Here is a 19,768-nt window from a genome sequence, read left to right as displayed (position 1 = left end):
TAATCATAATCATAATCATAATCATAATCATAATCATAATCATAATCATAATCATAATCATAATCATAATCATAATCATAATCATAATCATAATCATAATCATAATCATAATCATAATCATAATCATAATCATAATCATAATCATAATCATAATCATAATCATAATCATAATCATAATCATAATCATAATCATAATCATAATCATAATCATAATCATAATCATAATCATAATCATAATCATAATCATAATCATAATCATAATCATAATCATAATCATAATCATAATCATAATCATAATCATAATCATAATCATAATCATAATCATAATCATAATCATAATCATAATCATAATCATAATCATAATCATAATCATAATCATAATCATAATCATAATCATATCATAATCATAATCATAATCATAATCATAATCATAATCATAATCATAATCATAATCATAATCATAATCATAATCATAATCATAATCATAATCATAATCATAATCATAATCATAATCATAATCATAATCATAATCATAATCATAATCATAATCATAATCATAATCATAATCATAATCATAATCATAATCATAATCATAATCATAATCATAATCATAATCATAATCATAATCATAATCATAATCATAATCATAATCATAATCATAATCATAATCATAATCATAATCATAATCATAATCATAATCATAATCATAATCATAATCATAATCATAATCATAATCATAATCATAATCATAATCATAATCATAATCATAATCATAATCATAATCATAATCATAATCATAATCATAATCATAATCATAATCATAATCATAATCATAATCATAATCATAATCATAATCATAATCATAATCATAATCATAATCATAATCATAATCATAATCATAATCATAATCATAATCATAATCATAATCATAATCATAATCATAATCATAATCATAATCATAATCATAATCATAATCATAATCATAATCATAATCATAATCATAATCATAATCATAATCATAATCATAATCATAATCATAATCATAATCATAATCATAATCATAATCATAATCATAATCATAATCATAATCATAATCATAATCATAATCATAATCATAATCATAATCATAATCATAATCATAATCATAATCATAATCATAATCATAATCATAATCATAATCATAATCATAATCATAATCATAATCATAATCATAATCATAATCATAATCATAATCATAATCATAATCATAATCATAATCATAATCATAATCATAATCATAATCATAATCATAATCATAATCATAATCATAATCATAATCATAATCATAATCATAATCATAATCATAATCATAATCATAATCATAATCATAATCATAATCATAATCATAATCATAATCATAATCATAATCATAATCATAATCATAATCATAATCATAATCATAATCATAATCATAATCATAATCATAATCATAATCATAATCATAATCATAATCATAATCATAATCATAATCATAATCATAATCATAATCATAATCATAATCATAATCATAATCATAATCATAATCATAATCATAATCATAATCATAATCATAATCATAATCATAATCATAATCATAATCATAATCATAATCATAATCATAATCATAATCATAATCATAATCATAATCATAATCATAATCATAATCATAATCATAATCATAATCATAATCATAATCATAATCATAATCATAATCATAATCATAATCATAATCATAATCATAATCATAATCATAATCATAATCATAATCATAATCATAATCATAATCATAATCATAATCATAATCATAATCATAATCATAATCATAATCATAATCATAATCATAATCATAATCATAATCATAATCATAATCATAATCATAATCATAATCATAATCATAATCATAATCATAATCATAATCATAATCATAATCATAATCATAATCATAATCATAATCATAATCATAATCATAATCATAATCATAATCATAATCATAATCATAATCATAATCATAATCATAATCATAATCATAATCATAATCATAATCATAATCATAATCATAATCATAATCATAATCATAATCATAATCATAATCATAATCATAATCATAATCATAATCATAATCATAATCATAATCATAATCATAATCATAATCATAATCATAATCATAATCATAATCATAATCATAATCATAATCATAATCATAATCATAATCATAATCATAATCATAATCATAATCATAATCATAATCATAATCATAATCATAATCATAATCATAATCATAATCATAATCATAATCATAATCATAATCATAATCATAATCATAATCATAATCATAATCATAATCATAATCATAATCATAATCATAATCATAATCATAATCATAATCATAATCATAATCATAATCATAATCATAATCATAATCATAATCATAATCATAATCATAATCATAATCATAATCATAATCATAATCATAATCATAATCATAATCATAATCATAATCATAATCATAATCATAATCATAATCATAATCATAATCATAATCATAATCATAATCATAATCATAATCATAATCATAATCATAATCATAATCATAATCATAATCATAATCATAATCATAATCATAATCATAATCATAATCATAATCATAATCATAATCATAATCATAATCATAATCATAATCATAATCATAATCATAATCATAATCATAATCATAATCATAATCATAATCATAATCATAATCATAATCATAATCATAATCATAATCATAATCATAATCATAATCATAATCATAATCATAATCATAATCATAATCATAATCATAATCATAATCATAATCATAATCATAATCATAATCATAATCATAATCATAATCATAATCATAATCATAATCATAATCATAATCATAATCATAATCATAATCATAATCATAATCATAATCATAATCATAATCATAATCATAATCATAATCATAATCATAATCATAATCATAATCATAATCATAATCATAATCATAATCATAATCATAATCATAATCATAATCATAATCATAATCATAATCATAATCATAATCATAATCATAATCATAATCATAATCATAATCATAATCATAATCATAATCATAATCATAATCATAATCATAATCATAATCATAATCATAATCATAATCATAATCATAATCATAATCATAATCATAATCATAATCATAATCATAATCATAATCATAATCATAATCATAATCATAATCATAATCATAATCATAATCATAATCATAATCATAATCATAATCATAATCATAATCATAATCATAATCATAATCATAATCATAATCATAATCATAATCATAATCATAATCATAATCATAATCATAATCATAATCATAATCATAATCATAATCATAATCATAATCATAATCATAATCATAATCATAATCATAATCATAATCATAATCATAATCATAATCATAATCATAATCATAATCATAATCATAATCATAATCATAATCATAATCATAATCATAATCATAATCATAATCATAATCATAATCATAATCATAATCATAATCATAATCATAATCATAATCATAATCATAATCATAATCATAATCATAATCATAATCATAATCATAATCATAATCATAATCATAATCATAATCATAATCATAATCATAATCATAATCATAATCATAATCATAATCATAATCATAATCATAATCATAATCATAATCATAATCATAATCATAATCATAATCATAATCATAATCATAATCATAATCATAATCATAATCATAATCATAATCATAATCATAATCATAATCATAATCATAATCATAATCATAATCATAATCATAATCATAATCATAATCATAATCATAATCATAATCATAATCATAATCATAATCATAATCATAATCATAATCATAATCATAATCATAATCATAATCATAATCATAATCATAATCATAATCATAATCATAATCATAATCATAATCATAATCATAATCATAATCATAATCATAATCATAATCATAATCATAATCATAATCATAATCATAATCATAATCATAATCATAATCATAATCATAATCATAATCATAATCATAATCATAATCATAATCATAATCATAATCATAATCATAATCATAATCATAATCATAATCATAATCATAATCATAATCATAATCATAATCATAATCATAATCATAATCATAATCATAATCATAATCATAATCATAATCATAATCATAATCATAATCATAATCATAATCATAATCATAATCATAATCATAATCATAATCATAATCATAATCATAATCATAATCATAATCATAATCATAATCATAATCATAATCATAATCATAATCATAATCATAATCATAATCATAATCATAATCATAATCATAATCATAATCATAATCATAATCATAATCATAATCATAATCATAATCATAATCATAATCATAATCATAATCATAATCATAATCATAATCATAATCATAATCATAATCATAATCATAATCATAATCATAATCATAATCATAATCATAATCATAATCATAATCATAATCATAATCATAATCATAATCATAATCATAATCATAATCATAATCATAATCATAATCATAATCATAATCATAATCATAATCATAATCATAATCATAATCATAATCATAATCATAATCATAATCATAATCATAATCATAATCATAATCATAATCATAATCATAATCATAATCATAATCATAATCATAATCATAATCATAATCATAATCATAATCATAATCATAATCATAATCATAATCATAATCATAATCATAATCATAATCATAATCATAATCATAATCATAATCATAATCATAATCATAATCATAATCATAATCATAATCATAATCATAATCATAATCATAATCATAATCATAATCATAATCATAATCATAATCATAATCATAATCATAATCATAATCATAATCATAATCATAATCATAATCATAATCATAATCATAATCATAATCATAATCATAATCATAATCATAATCATAATCATAATCATAATCATAATCATAATCATAATCATAATCATAATCATAATCATAATCATAATCATAATCATAATCATAATCATAATCATAATCATAATCATAATCATAATCATAATCATAATCATAATCATAATCATAATCATAATCATAATCATAATCATAATCATAATCATAATCATAATCATAATCATAATCATAATCATAATCATAATCATAATCATAATCATAATCATAATCATAATCATAATCATAATCATAATCATAATCATAATCATAATCATAATCATAATCATAATCATAATCATAATCATAATCATAATCATAATCATAATCATAATCATAATCATAATCATAATCATAATCATAATCATAATCATAATCATAATCATAATCATAATCATAATCATAATCATAATCATAATCATAATCATAATCATAATCATAATCATAATCATAATCATAATCATAATCATAATCATAATCATAATCATAATCATAATCATAATCATAATCATAATCATAATCATAATCATAATCATAATCATAATCATAATCATAATCATAATCATAATCATAATCATAATCATAATCATAATCATAATCATAATCATAATCATAATCATAATCATAATCATAATCATAATCATAATCATAATCATAATCATAATCATAATCATAATCATAATCATAATCATAATCATAATCATAATCATAATCATAATCATAATCATAATCATAATCATAATCATAATCATAATCATAATCATAATCATAATCATAATCATAATCATAATCATAATCATAATCATAATCATAATCATAATCATAATCATAATCATAATCATAATCATAATCATAATCATAATCATAATCATAATCATAATCATAATCATAATCATAATCATAATCATAATCATAATCATAATCATAATCATAATCATAATCATAATCATAATCATAATCATAATCATAATCATAATCATAATCATAATCATAATCATAATCATAATCATAATCATAATCATAATCATAATCATAATCATAATCATAATCATAATCATAATCATAATCATAATCATAATCATAATCATAATCATAATCATAATCATAATCATAATCATAATCATAATCATAATCATAATCATAATCATAATCATAATCATAATCATAATCATAATCATAATCATAATCATAATCATAATCATAATCATAATCATAATCATAATCATAATCATAATCATAATCATAATCATAATCATAATCATAATCATAATCATAATCATAATCATAATCATAATCATAATCATAATCATAATCATAATCATAATCATAATCATAATCATAATCATAATCATAATCATAATCATAATCATAATCATAATCATAATCATAATCATAATCATAATCATAATCATAATCATAATCATAATCATAATCATAATCATAATCATAATCATAATCATAATCATAATCATAATCATAATCATAATCATAATCATAATCATAATCATAATCATAATCATAATCATAATCATAATCATAATCATAATCATAATCATAATCATAATCATAATCATAATCATAATCATAATCATAATCATAATCATAATCATAATCATAATCATAATCATAATCATAATCATAATCATAATCATAATCATAATCATAATCATAATCATAATCATAATCATAATCATAATCATAATCATAATCATAATCATAATCATAATCATAGTCATAATCATAATCATAATCATAATCATAATCAAAAGCACTGAGGGTAACCAGTTACCTACAGAAACTGGAGAGCACCTACCGCGTGATGTGCCTCAGAGTGATATCTGCCTACCGCACGGTATCACACGATGCATCCTGCGTGATAGCGAGCATGATGCCAGTCGGGCTGGTCATTCGGGAAGATGAGGAGTGCTTTGAGCTACGTGGAAATAGGGGAGCCCGCGAGCGCACCAGGGTGACCTCGGTCGCCAGATGGCAGCGTGAGTGGGACAACTCCTCGAAAGGTAGGTGGACCCACCGGCTGATACCTAACATGTCGTGCTGGGTGGGCAGACTAAATGGGGAAGTTCACTTCCATCTGACACAATTCCTGTCAGGCCATGGCTGCTTCCGACAGTACCTCCACAGGTTCGGACACGCGGAGGTCCCCGCAAGTATGTGTTCGGCAGTTTCGTTTACACCTGGGTAGTCAGGGCCCAGGTGTAGACGAAACTGCCGAACACATACTGTTCGTATGTCCTCGTTTCGACGTCGAAAGAAGAGCAATGCTTGACGTCTGCGGCTGGGACACAACCCCTGATACCCTTATTCAGCGGATGTGTCAATCGGTGGAGAAGTGGAACGCAGTCTCGACTGCAACCACCTAGATTGCCTGTAGACTACAGGGAATTTGGCGCACCGAGCAGCAGACGACGGGCACGACTAACTAGTGATTGGTTAGTTGGAGCGAAAAAGGCCGAGCGCAGAAAAGTGAGTGAATGGTCTGTTCATGCTGAGGCAGGTTTGGCGCAGCGACTGGCTACCGCGTAAGGGGTAAACCCAGCCACCCCGAAGAAAGGCAGAAGAGCGAGTGTATAGGCGTATATGTGGACTGCCTCATGCCAAGATGGGAGGGTCGTAGCGAAGTATGTTGGGACTTAGCTATCGATGCCTCGTGGCGTGGCAGAGGAGCGAATAGGTGAGCATCGAAGTCAGTCTCACACGATATGTTAAGAATGAGTACAAAAGTCAGCCTTACATGGTATGTTAGAGGTGAGCACAAAAGTCAGCCTCACAAGGTAAGAAAACGGTGAGCACTGAAGTAAGCCTCACGTGGTATGTTAGAGGCTAGGACAAATGTAAGCCTAGCAAAGAACGGAAAAGGTGAGGACACAAGTCAACCTCGCAAGGAACGAAACAGGTGAGCACAAAAGTAAGTCTCATGTGGACTGTTAGAGAGTGAATCAAGGTGTGACAGAGAGAGCACCCAAATAAGTCTTATACAGGACGCATGAACGCGTGAGCGAGAGTGAGTGAGTACATCAAGTACAGTCATCTTCCCAGAAGTAACACCGAGAGGTAGTCCCTGGGGGGGAACAATGGCGGTGCCCAATGGAGTTTAGTCGGTATTACCTAATCATGGCGACGCGACGTCGCCATTAGAGCCCAACACACCCAAGTACACCCCGTGTGGTAGCTTTGTATCTATTAATAGCACGTGTACTGGGTAAGTACGTAAATTGTATTCTCCATTGTATAAAACACAAACACAGATTGTCGGTTTTGCGGACGACGGGGTGCTCCTGGTAACCGGCGAATCACTTGAGGAAGGGGAAGTACTCGCAACGGAGGCGATAGACGTTGTGGAAGACTAGATGCGTGAGAAGAAGCTGACGTGAGCTCACCACAAAACTAAAATGGTTCTGATAAGCAACCAAAAGGCAATGCAGCAGGCAAGAATTTCGGTCGGAGATTGTATCATCGACTCAAAGCGGGAAGCTAACCAAGTGGGAGTGATGATGGACGACCGGCTAAGCTTTAATAGCCACATCGACCATGCATGCAGTAGAACCGTAAAAGTGATTTCGGCACTATCTCGGATTATGCCCAAAAATTCGGCGATCAGCATCAGTAAAAAGCGACTACTGGCGAGTGTTTCCACATCGGTGCTCAGATATGCAGGACCAGCTTGGGTGACGACACTGCAGACGAAAAGGGACACATCTCGGCTGAACAACACGTTTAGGCTGATGGCCATGCGGTTGTCTGGCGCGTATCGAACTATCTCCTTAGAGGTAGCCTACGTGATAGGTAGAACGGTTCCCATAAACCTCCTACTCGAAGAAGATAGCGAGTGTTATAGGGATAGAGGCACGAGAGGAGTCCGTAAACGAGTCCAAGCTGACACCTTAATCATGTGGCAGCATCAGTGGGATAACACTGTTAACCGTAGATGGACCCATCGACTAATTCCACGCTTGTCGGTCTGGGTGAACAGAGCGCACGGGAAGGTGAACTTCCACATGAAGCAGTTCTTGTCTGGTCACGGCTGTTTCAAAAAGTATCTGAACAGGTTCGGCCACGTTCTGCATCGCGTGCGGTGATGCAGAGTAGACGCCTGAGCATGTGGTCCTCGAATGCCCGCGATTCGAGCACGAGCAAAACGAGATGAGAACAATTGTCGGTGAGGACGTTAACATGAACAATATTGTCCAAAGAATGTGCGCGGATAAAGAAAAATGGGACGGGGTGAACAGAACAGTCGTTCAAATCATGTCAGCGTTTATTTATTTATTTATTTATTTATTTATTTATTTATTTATTTATTTATTTATTTATTTATTTATTTATTTATTTATTTATTTATTTATTTATTTATTTATTTATTTATTTATTTATTTATTTATTTATTTATTTATTTATTTATTTATTTATTTATTTATTTATTTATTTATTTACTTATTTATTTATTTATTTATTTATCGCTCACATCAACAGGCCGCACTCGGCCCCAATAATGGAAACTTAAACTAATTACATCTAAATGCTGCAGAAATCGATTTCCTAATGATATCCGAGACAAATGAAAGTCGAACAGGTGCGACACACGGTTGAAGAGGCGTTGTATTCCCGTGATAGCGGCATTAGCTGTTTGAATAGCGGATTAGCTGTTTGAATAGTTCGTCGAAACGGCACTCTCAGAAGAACGTTTCCGCGTAACGTTCTGGACCTTGCTTGGATGTTAACTCGCTCTAGTAAATCTGGAGAATCGATGCGTCCTGACAGAAGATCAGAGATAAATAAGGCTCTTGCAGTTTCTCTACGACGCTGGAGAGTATCGAGCTGGATGAGTTGACACTGACTCTCGTAGCTTGGTAGACGAACAGGATCGCGCCAAGGCAGGCGTCGAAGAGCATTCCGTTTAAATTTTCGTTGAACGCCTTCAATTCGATCGCTGCTGTTCATGTAATTCGGATTCCAGACCGCCGAAAAGCAAAAAGCAGTATAGGCTTTTGAGACAGTAAATGTCTGTAAAGGATTTAGCCGTACGGAAAATGAAGCCCAGGCTTCGCGATGCTCTACCAACAACATACGAAATGTGATTCTTAAATGTAAGTTTCGAATCTAACAGCAGTCCAAGATCCTTAATGCAGCTCACCCGGGAAACAAGAGCTCCAGACAAGTTATATTCAAACTCAATGGGATCTTTTTTCTGGAGAACGATATCACAGAACATTTCGCCAGATTCAGAATCATTCGGTTGTTTTCACACCATCTGCTGAAAGTGTCGAATTGCTGCTGCAAATATTGTGCGTCCGTTCAGCTCCTAATTCTGTTGAAAATTTTTAGATCATCTGCATACGACAACCGTGGTCCTTTCAGTTGATAGTTTACATCGTTGAAATAGAGAGTGAATATAAATGGTCCGAGATGACTTCCTTGCGGAATACCAGACGTTGCGGAGAACAGTTTGGAGTATGCATCACCTATGTTCACACCATCGCAGGAGTGATCCGTTGAAGCCAAGTTTTTCTAATTTAGCGACTGCGATATCGTGATTGATTTTGTCGAAAGCTGCAGATAAGTCAGTATATATAACATCAGTTTGTTGATTCGCACCGAACCCTTCGGACACAAAAGAGGTTAGAGATAGTAGATTCGTCGACGTAGATCGATTCGGCATGAATCCGTGTTGGTCTTTAGAAATATATTCCTTACTTACAGTGAAAAAACACTGACTCCACCACGACTAACTCAAAGAGCTTGGAAATGGCACAGAGCGCAGAAATTCCTCGATAATTGTCAATGTTTCTCTTATCACCTTCTTTGTGGACAGGAAAGATGAAAGCTTCTTTCCACAATTGAGGAAAAATCGCGGTTGTCAGTGGCATTTTGAATAGTTGACAGAGTGGTTCCACCAAACCAGATATACACTTTTTCAAAAACACAGCAGGGACACCATCTGGCCCAGGAGATGACGATGCTTCAAGCTTGGATGCTGCTGATACAATATCCGAGTGCTCCACACGAATCTCACTCACTGACCGTTCGAGTTGGGCCACGCCGCTAGCTGCAACATCAATCTGCTGCGAGGACAGAGTCTCACTGACGAACACACTCGTAATTTTTAGAGGCGAACAATTTGCATATGGCTTGTGAATCATGCCCAACTTCACCATTCAAAAACACTGTAGAAAGTAAACCGGTTTCTTTCCGCTGCTAATTGACGCATCTCCAAAACGATTTAGGATCCGACTTAAGCTTACGTTGCATTTTTCGTTGATAGTTTGAAAAACAAAAACTGTTCAGTTTTTTAAAATCGTTATTGAGCCTTACATAATAAGCTCTCAGTGACAAGGTACGGCGTTTGGTAAACATTCGTAATGCTGCTCTTTTCGCAGTTTTTAGCTGACGTAGCTCGGCTGTCTGCCAGGGGGATTGATCACTTCGTTCATTACATTTTGGGACATGACGATCGATAAGGTAACTCATTATATGGCAGAACGTTTCAGCGGCGGAGTTCACATCATCCTTGCTTAGCACAGAATCCCAGTTAATACCTTGTAAAATATTCATAATGCTGCTATAGTCGACCCGCTTATAATTGTAACACACGGTGGGCGCGTGGCTCGAAAACTTCATAGGCGGTACTTCCTGGAGTGTAAGATGTAGAGGCGGATGGTGGCGAACATACTTTACTAGCGGGGTGAGAGCGGTGGAAATATGCGGCGATTGATCTCTGGCATTAACGAAGCATAGATCTAAAATCCGGTCGTTCTCGTTCGTGGTGCTGTTGATCTGTTGAAGTGTAGCCGTGCTATAACCATCCAGAAGAGTAATGCTGCCATGATGAAAAACAGATTCGTCTGGGTCGGGTTGTAGAAATTCGTTATGAACGGAACGCCACTTTATTGTAGAAAGGTTGAAATCGCCGAGAATCATAATTTCGTCAGTGAGTTGCGCCATTGCGGAGCGTTGCAACGAAGCTGGCGAGAGGAGCAACAACCATCGACGTAGCAGTACGCGGCTTCGAGTCATCGAAGCTCTGATGAACTGGAAGTTACACTCCAACTGGAATCGCCGGATCGACCATAGTGTAGACTAGGTTCACCGATGGGGATAAGTTGAGTAGTACGCGACGTATCACCGGGTTCGGGTCGTCGGGGCGCCAGTGAACCGGACGTCAGGCATCACCGGAATCGCCGGACCGACCTCGACACCCTACCGGGTAGCTCGAGAGTAGGCTAGATCCACCGCCGGGGATTAGACCGAGTAGACCGCGTCGTACAGCTAGCAGCGGGTCGTGGGGGCGCCATTGAACCGGAAGCTACGCTCCACCCGGAATTGTTGGATGGACCTCAGCACATACTAGCTGGCCCGTTGAGTAAGCTAGATTCACCGCCGGAGGCTATATCGAGTAGATCAGAACGAAGCGGGGAGCTAAATGGCTCACGGAAGCGAACAACGGTATCGGCGGAAATATACCGCTCGGTTTCGGGAGAACCTCTCTCGCCGGGGAATTCTTTGTCGGAGTAGGCTAGATCCACTGTCGGGGACTAGACCGAGTAGTTCGCGAACAAGTAAGGGCGGGAGATGGAGGGCTCAGTGAGTTGCGGTGCTAAATGGCACCGTACAGGGAGCCAAAGGGCTCAAGAAAGTGTGGTGCTAAAACCAAAGAAGAATCGGTATCGGGAGAACTTCCTTCGCCGGGGAACTCTTCGTCGGCGTAAGCTAGATTCACCGCCGGGGACTAGACTGAGTAGACCGCGACGAGATACCACCAGTCGCAGGTCGTCGGGGCATCAGCGAACCGGACGCCCTGCTCCACCGGAATCGCCGAACTGATCTCGACACCTGGTTGGTTGGCTCGGTTTCAGGAGAACTTCCCTCGCCGGGGAAGTCTTCGCCGGAGTAGGCTAGGTCCATCGTCGGGGACTAGACCGAGTGGTTCGCGAACAAGTCTGGTGCTCAATAAGTAAACGGCGCTGAATGGTGCGAGAAGGGAGTTGCGGTGCTAACTGGCACAAGGGAGCCGAAGGGCTCGGTGAACTAGACAGTCTGAAGTTTGCCGCCCAGACTGTACTCGTAGGGGAGAAGTACTAAGTCTCGACTCACAGCCAGCTTTCCGAGTGCTATGCAGAACTTTCCAGTCTGTGTGGATGGTGGAGAAATGGTGGTGTATCGAGGAGTGGTGCTGTAACCCTGCGGAAGAAACGAACTAGTAAGTAGTTGAATTAGAGTGTGTGCTATGCACATAAAAACCCCTCCCCAAAGTAATGCCGTAAGGTAGTGCCGGGCAGGAATCAGGTTCTAGGCAAGAGCAGTGGTTTTTAAGCGGGTCGGGTGATGGCGGCCCAAACCCGTTCCCTGAGACATTGGGGTTTTTGTACATTTTCCCTCCGGTCTCAAGGTTTTCCTGAATTTTTTACCGCTCTCTAAAAAAACACCCACACAGGGGACAGAAGGGACAGGAAGGACAGGAGTCTAGGGGCCTAACGACCCCCCCCCCCCTCCATGACCCTACTGCGAGTTGGGGAGTTTTGCTAGGATATGGTGGGGTTAGGATTGGGCTCTTCTAAACCTCTAAAAAAGCCATAACTCCGAAAGCAGCTCCGACGAAGCGAGTCTGTGCCGCTTCTGCTAAGATCCTAAGATCCCAATAATCTAAGATCTTAGCAATAAAAGCACTCTAGCCCAACCGGAGTGCCAACCGGCACATCAGGATCGACGCCAGAAACATCCTGATTATGGCATACTGGCCATGGCGAACGTCAACGGACAGGGCACGGATCACGAATAGGATGGCGACTTTGGGCTGACAGGCGTGCTGTTCTACTCCCTGAGTAAGGAAGGATGACACCGACTTGAAATGGCGAGTGGGCTAACAGCATGGCTGCCTCCGTTCCAACAAAACCATGGCAGGTCTCCGGGTACGTTCGAAACTCGTCATCATTTGGTTGGTGGTACTAGGTTCGGTTGAAGCATTCCCGATTTACGCCGAACACTGAACACTGCTCCCCATGAAGGATAGTGTCAACCCTTGCATAACCTCACAGCTGCTTTTGGCAGCATAGATAATCATGGGATCGCGGAAGGCGACTATGTGCAACGAGTGGAGATAGCGGCCCAGAGTTGGGATCCAATACAATGGAGAAACAACAAGCAACTAATATGAACGAAGCAGGCATGGTGAATCCGTTTGCCAGAGGTAGGTTGGTGAGGTCACCACCACCAATAGTAGCTGAAGTCATTCAGTAAGAGCAGGAGGAGGGGAAGCCGAAGTAACAGCAACAGCAGCAGCAAAAACAGCTAGAGCCGAGTGGAATGAGCTACATCCCCTAAGGGGTGGGCGTAGCGTAGTTGGTAAATCGATTACCTTGTACTTGGCGCACCTGGGTTCGAGCCCTGACCCCGCACATAGGGTTAGAAATTTTCCATAAGAGATTTCTCTAATCCGAAGAGGCGAAAGGTTAAAACCTCTCTAATCGAAAAAAGAGCTACACCCCACAAACGTCAAAAGTAGTGGCAGATAAGCACTTGGTGGAGGAGCTCCACAAGTTCGTGGACACGAGACACAATGTCATAAAACATTAAGGAGATGGTCATCAAAATCCGGAAGGCGCTACTGTCTGCCGTACGGCAACGCAGAGGGCGGATGCATCTGAACGAGCATTGGCGTCAGCTAAGGCCACAATCCGCCTAGCCCCTCCGAAACGGTAAGGAGAGGCAGATTGGAGTTGAGAACACGTCGATTCCCATAACTCCAAAGAGGACAAGATCCTCGCCAGGAGACGAAAGACCAGGCGGGTTAAAGAGGTAGACGCTCGAGAACGCTATTGCTGCCGAAGGAGACACAGGGGAAACAGCAAAAAAAGAAGGAGGAGCGAAAAGGGGAACAGAAGAGGAAATCAGAACCCTCGACTCGTCAGAAGGCGCCTAAGGAAGAAGTCGTGCTCGTCAAAGAAAACGACGAGACTACGTACGCAGTACTGCTCAAAAAGGTCAGAGAGGACCCAGAGCTGAAAAATTTGGGGGAAAACGTGTTAAGAGTCAGGCGTACTCAAAAAATGAGATGCTCCTCGAGCTGAAGAAGAATAGTACGACTAGTAGCTCGGTCTTGTAGAAAACTATTACTAAATCAATGGGTGGAAAGGCAGAAGTTGAAGCCTTAAGCCCGGAGATGGTATTTGTGTGCAAGGACCTTGATGAAATAACGACGGAAGACGAGCTGAGAAGTGTAATGAAGCAGCATTGTATAAGATTCCCCATCCAAGAAGTGGTAGAACGTTCATACGAGGGTTTCGTGATAGCCAAAATCAACGGCATCTTCGTATGTAGCTGCTACGCTCCCCCAAGGTGGACAGTAGTAAGCCGGTAGTCATTGGTGGTGACTTCAACGCCTGGGCTGTGGAATGGGGCAGTAGAGTAACCAACACAAGAGGGTGTATCTTGCAGGAAGCTCTAGCGAAGTTAGACGTACGATTGTGCAATGAAGGCTTTGTTAGCACATTTCGGAGAGACGGGAGGGAGTCTATCATCGATGTCACATTCTGTAGTCCCTCTTTGACGGCGAACATGGATTGGAGAGTGTGCGAAACGTATACGCATAGTGACCACCAGGAGATTCGCTACCGTATTGGTCAACGGAACCCCGCGGCAGTAGAGAGAAGGATGACCGGCGAACGAAAGTGGAAGACGAAAGCCTTCAACAAAGACCTCTTTGTTGAGGCACTTCAGCCGAACGGCGGGACCGAGAACGTGGATGCGGCTGACCTAACAAGAAGGATTGTGGCGGCTTGTGACGCCACAATGCCGCGAAAACTGGAACCACGCAACAAACGGCGTCCAGCTTACTGGTGGAACGAGACCCTTAGTACGTTGCGCGCTGCTTCTCTCAGAGCCAGAAGGCGGGCTTAAAGGGCAAGGTCGGAACCAGATAGAGAAGAGCGTAAGGCAGCGTTTCGGGAAGCTAGGGCCGCTTTAAAATGGGAGATTAGACTTAGCAAGTCAGATTGCCACAAGGGGCTATGCCGAGAAGTAGAAGCCCGACGACGCCAGCCGAAATGTGTCCGAGCAAGTTGAAGATAATAGTCGTGGGTCTTTTCCCGAAGCACGATCCAACTATATGGCCACCGACACAGTACGGCGAAGGAGGAGGAACAAATACGGATCGGCAAGTGACTAACGACGAGCTAGCAGAAGCATCGAAACGCCTAAAATCAAAGAAAGCCCCTGGTCCGAATGGAATACCAAACGTGGTACTGAAAGCTGCGATCTTGGCATATCCGGACATGTTCAGGAAAGTGCTGCAGAAGTGTCTAAATGAAGGCAACTTCCCCGAAATGTGGAAGGTCCAGAAGCTGGTGTTGCTGCCAAAGCCAGGGAAACCACCTGGCGATCCGGCCTCGTACAGGCCCATGTGCCTGCTGGATATACTCGGAAAAGCAGTTCCTGGAAAGGATCATTCTTAACAGGTTGACGAAATTCACGGAAAGTGAGCGCGGACTGTCCAATATGCAGTCTGGTTTCCGCAAAGGAGCTTCGACAGTGGGTGCAATTCGGACAGTGCTCGAGAGTGCTGAGAAGTCATCTAAATAGAAGCGAAGAGGAGATCGATACTGCGCTGTGGTCACGATAGATGTGAAGAACGCGTTCAACAGTGCCAGCTGGGAAGCCATCACTGCAGCGCTGCAAAGAATGAGGGTTCCCGACTATCTATGCCAGATCCTGAAGAGCTTCTTCTAGAGCCGTGTGCTGCTGTACAAGACGAGCGAAGGGCAGAAGTCATTGCGAGACACAGCTGGCGTTCCTCAGGGCTCCATTCTCGGTCCAATTCTTTGGAACGGGATGTACGATGGAGTCTTAACGCTGCAGCTGTCTAGGAAGGTGAAAATCGTAGGTCTCGCGGACGACGTGTCACTAACGGTGATGGGTGAGACACTTGAAGAAGTGGAGGTGTCAGTGACGGAGACAATAGACGCGATCGAGAGCTGGATGAACGGGGTCAAGCTTCAAATAGCCTACCACAAGACGGAGGTGTTGTTGGTCAGTAACTGCAAAACGGTTCAACGGATGCAGATCGACGTCGGAGGGCACGTGATTGCATCGAAGCGTGCATTGAAGCAATTGGGAGTTATAATCGACGACCGTTTGAGCTTCAACAACCACGTTGACTACGCCTGTGAAAAGCCGGCGAAGGCAATGAACGCAATAGCGAGACTTGTGCCAAACGTCGGCAGCACGAGACGTCTGCTATCTACTGTTTCGTCATCGATACTCCGATATGGAGTTCCTGCCTAGAGTGCTGCGCTTAAAACCTAGCGGAACCGTGATAAGCTACACCGGACATTCCGGCTGATGGCCGTACGAGTCGCGAGTGCCTACAGAACAATATTGTCGGAGGCAGCATGCGTTATCGCCGGGATGATGTCCACCTGCCTTACCCTGGCGGAGGACGTGGAATGCTACCAGCGGAGAGATGCACGTAACGCTAGGAGACCGATCCGAACGGACTCGTTGGCTAAATTGCAACAGGAGTGTAACAACGCGGAGAAACGAAGGTGGACCCACCTACTCATCCCAAATGCGTTGGCCTGGGTACATAGGAAGCATGAAGAGGTAAGTTTCCATTTGACGTAGTTTTTGTTCGGGCACGGATGCTTCCGGAAGTACTTGCATCGGTTTGGACATGCTTCGTCACTCCTTTGCCCGGAGTGTGCGACTGTGCAGGAGACACCGGAACACGTGGTCTTCGAATGCCCTAGATACGAAGAAGCTGGTATACCTGGTATGACAGTGGACAATATCGTCGAAGAGATGTACTGTGACCAGGGTTGTTAATACGATACATTTTTCGCGATAATTTATCGGCGTTACTCGTTAACGATAATGTATCGTCATCGAAAACTCCGTTAACGATAATGTATCGTCGCCTTCATCGTCATCGTCGATAATTGTATCGTCGTATTCATCGTCATCGTCGGTTCATCGGCTATCGCGATACATTTTGCGTTACTATCCCATTTATTGGAGTTGAAGTTGATGCGGTTAACTTTCAGTTGTTTAGAAATAAATACCTATTGAAGGACATGTTGTTGGCAGTTGAAAATCAATAGTTTATAACATTTTCTATGCACAGCGGAGAATTTTGATGTAGGACTACGTCTTTGTTTTCGATATAGGGGTGCACGTTGCAAATTCTACAAAAATGGTATGTAACGAAAAGTGGTCCAATTTTAAACGCATATAATTCAGCCATCTCACGATAAATTTTCAATTTTTTTGCGCATATCGCCCCCCGAAATTGTTCTAAGAATAGATTCCAATAGATAAACCCAAAGATTTTTGATATCATGGCATTAAAAATTTAAATAATGAACAACCTAGTCAAAATATCGCGCATTTACACACAGAAGATAGTGCTTCCCTAGTCCAGCACGACAGATTTGTATACCTAGCGCGCTACGCTTCTATGAATGACGTCATCATCGACTATTTAAATGGACGGATTTCGCCAGTGCAGCTCAGTTGCCTGTTGAGCGGCAGATGAAGCAGGTCATTGCGTTGTTTGTTTTCACAGCCAGTGTACCTGAGTTAGAAGTCCGTTACACTGCCTGTGGAGGTACGCTACCCAGTGAATGCGACTGTGCTTGCCGTTCAACACCATGCTGTCTTTTGTGTTGTGCTCGTTTCCAGCACACTTTTATGTATAATTATTCGTACACAAAATAGTTTGTACATGCGAGCTCCATTTGCAAACACGGTTAACATAGTGTCGTGGTATTAGTAGTCTCTTTCGCTCTACCCATCATCATCAGCGTTGATTCATTTTGCTTTGTGCGCTTGGGTTTAACGTTTGAGTCGAATGTGTAGGTAGTTAGATCTAATTTGTTACTAAATTGCACAACGAAAGTTTATTATTTACGTTCGATCAATTCATTTCCCCTTCACGTGATTCATTTCTACTCAGCCTATAGTATTTTGATTCTACTACTAGGTACATACTACAAAGCCTATTTATGAATGAATACACTGCCACTTGAAAAACCGTTGCAAAAACCCATTTTGTCCATATATAGAATTCCATACTAAATTTGCAAAAGGGCTAATAAGATTTGTAAACAAACTTTTATTTTAATGGCTTCTCTTTATTTAGTATAATTTCAAAGCCGAAAACAATTGAAATTACTTCTACGAAGGGTAAAAATTTACATTAACGACTATTTTTCATGAAATTCCACTCTGCAGCAGACTAATAAGGGAAACAAGTTTGTTTACAAAAAACACTTTCGCCCTTTTGACGAATCAATATTGAATTGTTTTCGATTCTTGTATATTTATAGTTTCGATATATGATTAAGACCACTGTAGTCCTACGTCTACAGTTCGTGCAACCTCATAGGGCTGCCCCTTGTAGTTTTTTTTTCAACTTTTCGGGAAAGTGTATTATACTAAAGGGAAAGTTGTTGGCAGTTGAAAATCAATAATTTTGGACATTTTCAATACGCAGAAGGGTCCGACGATGTGTCAAAATGGAATTTTTTTAACTTTTCGAGTAAGTTGGTGCACAGAAGAGTCCCAGGTGCACAGTGCTGCAAAAAGGTGATCAAAATTGTTTTGACCATGAAGAAAACAAATTTTGAGTTATTGTATAATTAGTAATTTTTATCACGCAAAGACATATATTGAAAAAACTACTAAACCACTATTATTAGGCCA

General features: G+C 36.8%; 1 protein-coding gene across 11 annotated transcripts in view; it reads right to left on the bottom strand.

The window, feature by feature from the left end:
* LOC131682955 (adipokinetic hormone/corazonin-related peptide receptor variant I-like) overlaps positions 1 to 19,768 on the bottom strand; it is a 1,078,244-nt gene that overhangs the window by 883,457 nt on the left and 175,019 nt on the right. The gene's annotated exons all lie outside the window — the stretch shown is intronic.

Source organism: Topomyia yanbarensis, chromosome 2, assembly GCF_030247195.1.
Source record: "Topomyia yanbarensis strain Yona2022 chromosome 2, ASM3024719v1, whole genome shotgun sequence".
Lineage (NCBI taxonomy): Eukaryota > Metazoa > Arthropoda > Insecta > Diptera > Culicidae > Topomyia > Topomyia yanbarensis.
Note: the sequence above shows the minus strand (reverse complement) of the source record. Positions and strands in the feature narration are given on the sequence as shown.